This window comes from Triticum aestivum, chromosome 1A, assembly GCF_018294505.1.
Source record: "Triticum aestivum cultivar Chinese Spring chromosome 1A, IWGSC CS RefSeq v2.1, whole genome shotgun sequence".
NCBI classification, from domain to species: Eukaryota; Viridiplantae; Streptophyta; class Magnoliopsida; order Poales; family Poaceae; genus Triticum; species Triticum aestivum.
The window spans coordinates 423,031,113-423,041,716 of record NC_057794.1 but is presented as its reverse complement, the minus strand read 5'-3'; positions in this window follow the sequence as shown (position 1 = coordinate 423,041,716).

Here is a 10,604-nt window from a genome sequence, read left to right as displayed (position 1 = left end):
CGACCCGGCGGCAGCTCAGCAGGACCCTAATCCGGCGGCTCGAAAGTGAAACGAGGCGGCAGCAGTAGAAGTGACCGGTGCAGGTCCGCGCACAACTGAAGTGGTTCAGAGCGGCAATGGCGATTTGAGGCAGTAGCGACCGACCGAGTTAATGTGTAGCCATGGAGGCAAGCAGAGGCAAGGCGAGCGCCGCGAAGGCAACTCAGCACGGGACGGCGGAGGCCGTCGACGGTCGACCCGAGCGGATTGATCTGGGCGCAGAACGGCGGGCCTGAGGTTGGTAGGCCTCAGTGCCTCAAGGCCACACAGGCGGGCTGACCGACTCAGCGGGGGCCGCGAGAGCGGCCCACTACAAAGGCGCGGACGGCGGGTCGCTGCTGGGCGAGGTGACGGCGGACGCGGAGGTTGGAGAGTATGGCGGCGCACGACCAAGGTGAGGCATGGTGATTCGCGGCAGAGGCAAGGCCGGTTCAATGCACGGTCGAGTCAAGGCTATGACGGCGGCTCAATGCAACGGCGAGGCCAGCTTGAAGCGGAGGTGTTGCCGGTGGCCCAAGCGATCCGCCGGTGAGGCGGTGGCGTGCCGGTGTTATGGCGAGTTTAGATGCAGCGGCCACATGGCGGAAGTGAATTGACCCGAGGCTCATAGAGGGAGAAAATAAACAGCAGAGGTCGGCGCGGTGGTAGACAGACGTGCGGCTCAAGGCATAGCCGCGGAGGACGCCTCAAAAGCAAGGCGAGGCGGCCGCGGAGATTTGACGGGGCTGCGGCCATGCAGCAGAGGTGGCGCTGAGGCCCGCGGATGGAGACGGCGTAGGCGAGGAGGAGGTGACCCGGCGACACGGAGGTCGAGCCGGTTTACTGAGGCGGCTGTGACTTGGAGGCTTCAGTGAACCGGAGCAAGGCGTGGACGAGGCCGACCGACGATTTAGTACAAAAACACTAAGCGAGCGGCGGACTCGGCGGCTCGGTGATTCTGCTCGACTGCGGAAACGAGGTCGGCACGACCATGGTAGCTTGGCGGGTGCAGGGTGACTCGAAGGCTGCAGCGAGCCGGTCCGTTGAATGGCCGCGGGCGAAGACAGTGGAGTCCGGGTCACAGTCGGCTTTCAGCAGCACAGCAGAGGCTCAGACGGCAGCTCATGGCAGACCCATTGAGGGGAGATGGAGTGAAGCCGCAGCATCACATAGCGGAGGTGGTTCAGCAGTGCAGCCGGATGAGAGTGGAAGAGGCAGGCGCTCGAGATAAGGCCCGGCGGCTCTCAGCTGCAAACGAGGCCGTCCCGATGCCGCGGGGGCGGGATGAGGCCGCCGGATTTGCAGTGATTCTGAGTGAAACCCACTACGGCTCGGCAACGTTGAATCCAGGTCGTGAACCATTCGTGTCCGAGGCGGATCCTGCATAGTAGCTTTTCCTTTCTATAATTCTTGAGTTAACTTCCTGGTAGATTCCTTGTATGCATATAGCAACCAGATTTGACAAAAGAAAAAACCGATTCGGCTTGAGATAATAGTCTCAGCTACTCCTGTACGCGGCGGCGGCGACTCGGCGAATTCGACAAAAACAACAGTAATTTGATGATTTTGATCCATACCGATGAAACCCCCTCCTCACTTGGCTTCTCGTTATGATGCAGCGGAAAGTGATCCGGTCACAACGAATCACCTGGATGCGTTTGACGGTGCGCATAGACGCAATCCGGATCTTTTTCATTTGAAAATCATGAACTTCTCGAAATCCTAGGAAGGATATCCCTTCAAGAACTTAACACCATAGTGCGCAGGTCAAGGTGGACTAATCCTTCCTCATCGTGGTGGCGGCCGAGATGATAAAGATGGCCACCGGTGATGATTCCCCCCTCCGGCAGGGTGCTGGAACATGCTCTAGATTTGTTTTCGGTGACTACAAAGCCTTGCGGCGGCGGAACTTCTAATCTAGGGTAAACCCGAGGGTTTCTGGAATTTCTGCAGATTTAGAGGGTAAAGAGGGGGTGCAGGAGGCCACCGAGGTGGGCACAACGCACCTGGGCGCCCTGGTGGGTTGTGCCCCCCTTGGGGCACCCCCCATATGCTTCTGTGGCCCATCCTAAGTGTTCTGGTCCATAAAAATCTCCAAAAAAATTCGCGGTGTTTGGACTCCGTTTGATATTGATTTCCTATGATGTAAAAAATAAGCAAAAAACAGCAACTGGCACTAGGCACTAGGTCAATAGGTTAGTCCCAAAAAATGATATAAAGTTGCTATAAAATGATTTTAAAACATCTAAAAATGTTGATATAACAGCATGAATACTTCATAAATTATAGATACGTTGGAGACGTATCAGCATCCCCAAGCTTAATTCCTACTCATCCTCGAGTAGGTAAATGATAAAAGAAATAATTTATGAAGTGTGAATGCTAGCAAAGTGCACAAATTTGATCAATGACAATTTCAATCACTTTTCCTAGCATCATAACATGAATTATTTCTTATAAAACTTGTCATGTTAAAGTAGCAACCAGTTCACATGTTAAGGTTCAAACAATGAACTCTCTTGAAACTCAACAACCTATGTTCTTAGTCACCAAGCAATTGCAATTCAACTTATTCAATGGAGTTTAAGTAAGAGCTCCACATACTCAACCATCTTATAGTCTTATATGATTGCTAACACTCACCGCATACACATGAGCAAAACGTTTCAACCGGACACATAGAAAGATAGGGGCTTATAATTTTGCCTCCCAATGTATTCACCTCAAGGGTGATGTCAACAATAATAACTAATGCTACCCATATCCAACTGGATATATGTGCCTAGATATTTCCTCACCACATGATGCTTGCCAAAAGAGAAAAATAAAAAGGAATAGAGGGAAAAACTTTGACTCTTGCATGAAAGTAAATACATAAAAGTTAAAGATAGGCCCTTCACAGAGGAAAGCAGAGACTGCCATGCGCTTATTTGTTTTTATGCTCAACACCTTAGTGCAAAAGAACGTCACGTTATATTGCCGCTTATGATAGCAACCTTTATTATGCAGTCTGTCGCTTTTATTCTTTTCCATCATAATTTCATACAAACGCTCAATTTTCTCTTACACTAAATGATCTAACAATTTTAGAAGCAATTTCATGCACCGATGACAACTTACTTGAAGGATCTTATTCAATCCCTAGGAAGGTATGGTGGACTCTTGAAAATAAGATTTTGGTTTAAGGGTATTTGGATGCACAAGTAGTATCTCTACTTGGTGCGGAATTTTTGGCTAGCAAAGATGGGGGGCAAGCACCACATTGTGATGCCCCAAGACCGGCGCTCCAGATGCCTTCCATGGATTCTGAGTTTCGCGTGTATTTTATTTGTCTGTTGCATTCTTCATAACATCATTTTCTTTGCAGTTTGTCATCATGCCACCAATTTCACAAATCAACTAAAACTCAACTAAATAAATTGTATGGATCTTCGATCCATTTAAATCGAGGGATATTCACAATGGTGATGTCTCTTTAGAACATATACTCCCAATATTATTAGGGAGCTATATTAAATATTCCATTGTTTTGGAATCACCCATGGTGCACTCATCTAGCATGTTTAACAACTCTAAAATATGGTTCAGGGCAGAATAGTACCAAATCTAAAACATGCACATGGGGATTTTCCGGAATTGTTGTTTCTTGTTCCGGCCTCATTTAAACTTGCCTAGATAGGTAGTTTTATTATGTTTCGCCTCTTGCCATGTTTAATAACATTTAATATTGTTGAGTAGCCTAAACAAGGGCAAACTAAATAAATGTTGTGAAGTTTAGTAAATACGCAACCCGTTGCATATTGAGCTCCATTTAACTTGTAGTTTTGTTTGTGCACTTTGCCATGCCATGTCTCATTAAACCAGACATGCATCATACTTGGTTGTGCATCATGCCATGTTTATGTTTGTGTGTTTACCACGTTTCTTGCTTCTTTCCGGTTTCCTTCTCTCGTTAGCTTCGGTTTCGTTCCGGAGTTGTGAGGTTTCGTTCGACTACGTCCGTTTGTCTTCCTCATGGACTCGTTCTTCTTTCTTGCGGCATCTCAGGCAAGATGACCATTACCCTCGATATCACTTCTATATGTGCTTTCTATTTTTTTGTTCTATCGCTATGTCGCGCTACCTACCACTTGTTTATCATGCCTCTCATATTGCCATGTCAAACCTCTACACAACCTTCCTAGCAACCCGTTGTTTGGCTATGTTACCGCTTTACTCAGCCTCTCTTATAGCGTTGTTAGTTGCAGGTGAAGTTGAAGATTGTTCCCTGTTGGAACATGTTTATGTTGGGATATCACAATATCTCTTATTTTAATTAATGCATCTATATACTTGGTAAAGGGTGGAAGTCTCGGCCTTATGCCTAGTGTTTTGTTCCACTCTTCTCGCCTTAGTTTCCGTCATACCAGTGTAATGTTCCTTGATTTTGCGTTCCTTACGCGGTTGGGGTTATGGGACCCCCTTGACAATTCGCTTTGAATAAAACTCCTCCAGCAAGGCCCAACCTTGGTTTTACATTTGCCTAACATCCTATAACTTCCCCTTGGGGTTGCAAACCCAAGGGTCATCTTTATTTTAACCCCCCCCCCCTCCGGCCAGTGCTCCTATTAGTGTTGGTCCAAACTGGGCGATGTCCGGCACCCCCTAGGCAACCAGGGTCTGTGCCAACCCGACATCTTGCCCATCTGGTGTGCCCTAAGAACGAGATATGTGCAGCTCCTATCAATATTTGTCGGCACATTCGGGCGGTCTTGCTGGTCTTGTTTTGCCCTTTGTCAAAATGTCTTGTAACCAGGATTCGAGACTGACCGGGTCTTTCCGGGAGAAGGAATATCCTTCGTTGATCATGAGAGCTTGTAATGGGCTAAGTTGGGACACCCCTGCAGGGTATAAACTTTCGAGAGCCGTGCATGCGGTTATGTGGCAGATGGGAATTTGTTGATATCCGGTTGTAGAGAACTCGACACTTGACTTAATTAAAATGCATCAACTGTGTGTGTAGCCGTGATTGTCTCTTTTCGGCGAAGTCCAGGAACCGAACACGGTTTGTGTTATGTTTGAACGTAAATAGTTTCAGGCTCACTTCTTGATCACTTCTAGCTTCACGACCGTTGCGTAGCTTCTCATCTTACTCTTATTTTCGTATGTTAGCCAACATATTTGCTTAGCACTTGCTGCGATATCACAGCCCTAGCTAGTCATTGATTGACTTTGCATAATCATCCATGCAACATGTTTAAATTCAAATGAACCTGAAATGGGGATGTTGAAACCCTAGCACCAAATGGAATTCAATCAGGTCCAAATTTAAAATCTTTTCAATGATCCCAAAATGCCCTTCGAAAAAGTTCAACACTTTTGAATTGGTTGAAAACCTCTGACAAAAATGGTGCACATTTTTCTAGGTCATTTCTGGATTTTTTAATTAAATCGTAAAGTATTTGAACTTGGGCATTTAAATTCTATAAATATTTTAAATGCTCAAATAATTCTGAAACTAAATGTGGGCTGTTGGAAATAATATTTTCAGGAGTTTTGGAAATGGTTTAGTATTTTTGCTAAATCAAAAAACAGAAAGCAAAAATAGAAAACAGAACGAAATAAAGAAGCAGAGACTTACCTGACGCCCACTTACCTAGTGGCCCAGCAGAATCGGCCCAACCCACCTCCTCCTGCCTGTCGTCTTCCTCCCCAGGCCAGTAGGCAGAGCGCGTGGCCGTAGCACCGCCACGGGCCCCGGCCACCTCCTGCTTGCCGCTTCCTCCCTGAAGCGCCTAGAGACGCCACGCCCCCTGGCTTCTCCCTCTCTCCCGTGGCCCTCCTCTCCTCTGCTCTCTCTCTCTCTCTCACGGCCGCCCAAACCAGCCGGTGCCCACCACCGCAAAGCACCGCGCCCACCGCCGTCCCCTTGCCCCATGGCTGTGACCTCTAGCTCCGCCTCGATGTCGTGATGGTCCAAGCCGAAGAACGCACCCACGGATGCCCTGCAGCGTCGTCACCATTGCCATGTTCCACGTCTGCTCCGACGAACACCGTCGCTTGATTCACTGACCCTGAGCGTCCCCGAGCACCCTGAGCTACTCATCGACCTCGCCGTGAGCTCCTCTACCTAACCCCTCTCTCCCCACCGTTGTTTTCTTCCTCTAGCCCCGCTTACCATCGCGACAAAAGCTCGCTGCCGCCGTGCCTTGTTGCTGACGTGGCTAAAGCCACAACAGCTCAAAAATGAGCACGCCAGCGTGTTCAATGCAGCCCCAGGAGCCCATAGCCACCACCAGCTCCTCCCCACATGCCCCCTAGCTCCAACCGAGCACGCCCGTAGCTCCGGCCGCCGCCAGGAGCTCGCTTTTGGCAAACTCCGGCCACCCTAAGCCCTCTCGTCGGTCTCACCGGATGCGCACGGGCACGGGCTACCTTCTGGTGCCCCTGGCATGTCGACCTGTGGCCTCTGGCGAGTTCCGAGCGGGCTCCGCCGTGGTTCGAGGTCGCTGCCGGCTGAACTCCAGCAAGCAGACGTGGTCGTGTGCTTAACGCTAATCACGGCCAGCTAACCGTCCCCAGAACCACTGACAGCCGAGCACCACTACCTGATTAAGCTTTGTTAGTTTTTGATTAGATTAAACTAAAACCCCCAGGCCCCATAGGTCAGTTTGACCTGGCCACGTCACCTGTTTACCCGACCCCACCTGTCAGTGACCCTAACAAGCACTGTGACACTGACATGCGGGACCCACAGGTCAGGTTTGACATGGGTCAGCGTAGTTGACCTGTTGACGTCACAGTGATGCAGTGCTGACATCGTAAATTCATTTACTGGAATTTTCATATTTCTAAATAAATTGGAAATTTCAAAAAATGTTAAAAACTTCTAAAATTCATAGAAAATCAACCATAACTCCAAATGAAATAATTTATATATGCAAAATGATCAAAAAATCCAATCTATCCATCTATGGCATTTTCATGTATGTTAGAACAACTTATAGCTACTGAATTGGACAAATCAATAAATGGCATTTGAAATGCCTTACATGGAGTTTGAATTTGAACCTTTGGTTCAAACCAACTTCATTTAATCTGGTTGCCAGATGCATTAGCCCAAACACCAGCATGTTGCCATGTCATGATCATACATCATATTGTTGCATTGCATTGATTGTGTTCTTCCTTGTTTGCCGGTGTTTTTCCCCTCTCGATAGACGTGGTTCCAACGATGTGATTGATGACACCGATGAAGAACTATACTATCTTCAGAAGTGCCAGGCAAGCAAAACCCCCTTGTTGATTCCGATACAATCCCACTCTCTCGCTCCTGCTCTCTTTTACTACATTAGGACAACAATGATTCAACTATTACATGATGCGGTAGTTGAACCCCTTTCCTCTGCATGACCTGTCATTGCCACAGTAAATAGATGAAACCCACTAGCATGAGTAGGAATTGTTTGAGCCCTGATGTTCCTACTCATTCATGCTTGTTGTCATGCCTGCTACTGCTTAGAGTTGAGTCAGGTATGATTCATCGGGAATGAATTGCTAAGTGTGTGAACACGATTTGGTAAAGCTAGCGGTGAGAGGCCATGTAGGAGTACATAGTGGGTTGTCTCATTGCAGCCGTTCTTAGGAACTGAGTTCTGTGTTTGTGATCCATGAATAGTTACTACCTGTCAGGACCCCGATTCTAAGTCACACCGATCTAGCATGTAACACCTCATATCACTTTGCGGCCTAACTATACAACTAAATTAGGAAATTAACTATACATTCTAAATTAACTATACATTCTAAATTAACTACACATTAACTATACATCCTAACTATACAACTAAATTAACTATACATTCTAAATTAGGAAATTACGCAAGTCGGGGCGGCGATCGACGAGGAGGGGCACGGTGTCGGCGGCGAGGAGGCAGGGGGCACGGGGCGGCGACGGCGATGGCGCGGTCGGGGGCGACGGCAGGGGCGGCGGACGGCGACGGTGAGGGGCACGGCGTCGGCGGCGAGGAGGCAGGGGGCACGGGGCGGCGACGGCGACGGCGCGGTCGGGGAGACGGCAGGGGCGGCGGACGGCGTTGGGGCAGCCTGGCGGCGTCGATGTGCTCGGCGTCGTTGAGGGCAACTGCGAGGGAAATGTGAAAATTTCCCAAGTCTTTGCTTATATAGCAAAGCCATTGGTACCGGTTCGTGGCACAAACCGGGACCAATGCACCCCTTTCGTCCCGGTTTGTGCCACGAACCGGGACCAAAGGCCACTTTTCGGCAGCCTAAAGGGCGGGAAGCGGCGGCCTTTAGTCCCGGTTGGTGCCACGAACCGGGACGAAAGGTTCCCTTTCATGCCGGTTCGTGCCACCAACCGGGACAAAAGGGCGTGTACTGGAACTGCCGCGGTGCGTTGGGATGTTTAGTCCCACCTTGCTAGCCGAGAGGGGCTCGGAGTGGTTTATAAGCCCTGCAGAGCCGACTACTTCGAGCTCCTCTCTACTGCAGGCTTACGGGCCTAAATCCACTCTCTGTGCCTGTGGGCCTACTGGGCCTACTGTGGGCCTGCATCCTGGCCCAACTAGCGGGTTTCTAGTCGTATGCAGGCTGTGGTGGCCCAGTAGGCGGCATTTTTTTAAAAAAAATCCAGTTTTTTGTTTTTTACTAATAGCAAAATACTTACTAGTTTTTCAGTTATTATTTTTGGTTTTAGGTAATAAAAATTATAAACTTTCTGTTAGTGCCATTAATTTTCCAATTTGAATTATTTAAATTTGAATTCTTTGAAATTTATGTGAATCACTAGTTTGTAACAAAAGAAATATTTATGATAATTCTTTTTGCTATTAAAGTTTCTTTTTGCTTATAACGTTTTGAACAGAAAATACTTAGATAATTTATTCTTTGTTGCTTTATTTTTTTTATTTTTTTTCTACTTATAACAAAATACTTATTGTTAGTATAAGTATTTTTTTCCAGATTTTTTGTTTTGTTTTCTGCATTATTCATTTTCTTTTGTTTTTTGCTTCATTTTTTATTTTAGGTCACAAAATTTGTTTATGAATAGTTAAAATTTGATTAGTTTAAATTTGAATTTTTTAAAGATTTGCGTGAATCACTAGTTTATGAATAACTTTACTATTTGTGTGAAAACACTTTGTGTATTATATTTACTATGTACAATCTTTCTGCACAGAGATACCAAAAATTATAAACTTTCTGTTAGTGCCATTAGTTTTGAAATTAGAATAGTTAAAATTTGAATTCTTTGAAATTTGTGTGAATCTCAAGTTTGTGATTAACTTTACTAGTGCCATTAGTTTTCAAATTAGAATAGTTAAAATTTGAATTCTTTGAAATTTGTGTGAATCTCAAGTTTGTGATTAACTTTGCTAGTGCCACTAGTTTTCAAATTAGAATAGTTAAAATTTGAATTGTTTGAAATTTGTGTGAATCTCAAGTTTGTGATTAACTTTACTAGTGCCATTAGTTTTCAAATTAGAATAGTTAAAATTTGAATTCTTTGAAATTAGTGTGAATCACTAGTTTATGAATCACTAGTTTACTAAATTTGTGTGAAAACACTTTGTAGAATAGTTAAAATTGATTTTTGAGTCAATCTTTTTCCTTGCTATTTAATAGTAGGTGGCACTTTTTTTTTGTTTTGTAGTGATTTCTTTTTTATTTTATGTCACAAAAATTATAAACTTTCTGTTAGTGCCATTAGTTTTAAAATTTGAATAGTTTAAATTTGAATTTTTTAAAATTTGTGTGAATCACTAGTTTATGAATAACTTTACAAATATTATGGGCATTTTTTTCTTTTTTGCTATTTATTTTTTCATTTCTACTTAGAACTAAATACTTATAGTTTTTTAGTGATTTCTCTTTTCTTTTAGGTCACAAAAAATAAAAACTTCTCTGTTAGTGAACATAGATGCACTTATAGAGAAAATTAAACATAAATTCATAATTCATTTCTATTTATGTATTTAGGTCCAATTTTCCTCAATAGGTGCATCTATTTTCACTTTGAGAGGAGTTCAACAACGCAGAGAGGGACGGGCTTGTAAGCAGGTGTGGGCACCCTTCGGTTGGCGAGGTGGGACTAAACTCTAGGTGCAACGAGGGCGAACCCTTTAGTCCCGGTTCGTGGCACAAACCGGGACTAAAGGGGAGCCTGTGGTCCCGGTTCATTCCACGAACCGGGACCAATGGTGGTGGGCCAGGAGCCAGGCCCATTGATCCCGGTTCCTCCCACCAACCGGGACCAAAAGGTCAAGACGAACCGGGACCAATGGGAACAACATATGTTGTTATGCGGTCTGACCGATAAAGATCTTTGTAGAACATGTAGGAGCCAATATGAGCATCCAGGTTCTGCTATTGGTTTATTAACCGGAGACGTGTCTCGGTCATGTCTACATAGTTCTCGAACCCGTAGGGTCCACACGCTTAAAGTTCGGTGATGATCGTAATTAAGGTTTTTGTGTTTTGATGTATCGAAGGTTGTTCGGAGTCCTTGATGTGATCACGGACATGACGAGGAGTCTCAAAATGGTCGAGACATAAAGATTGATATATTGGAAGCCTATATTTGGATA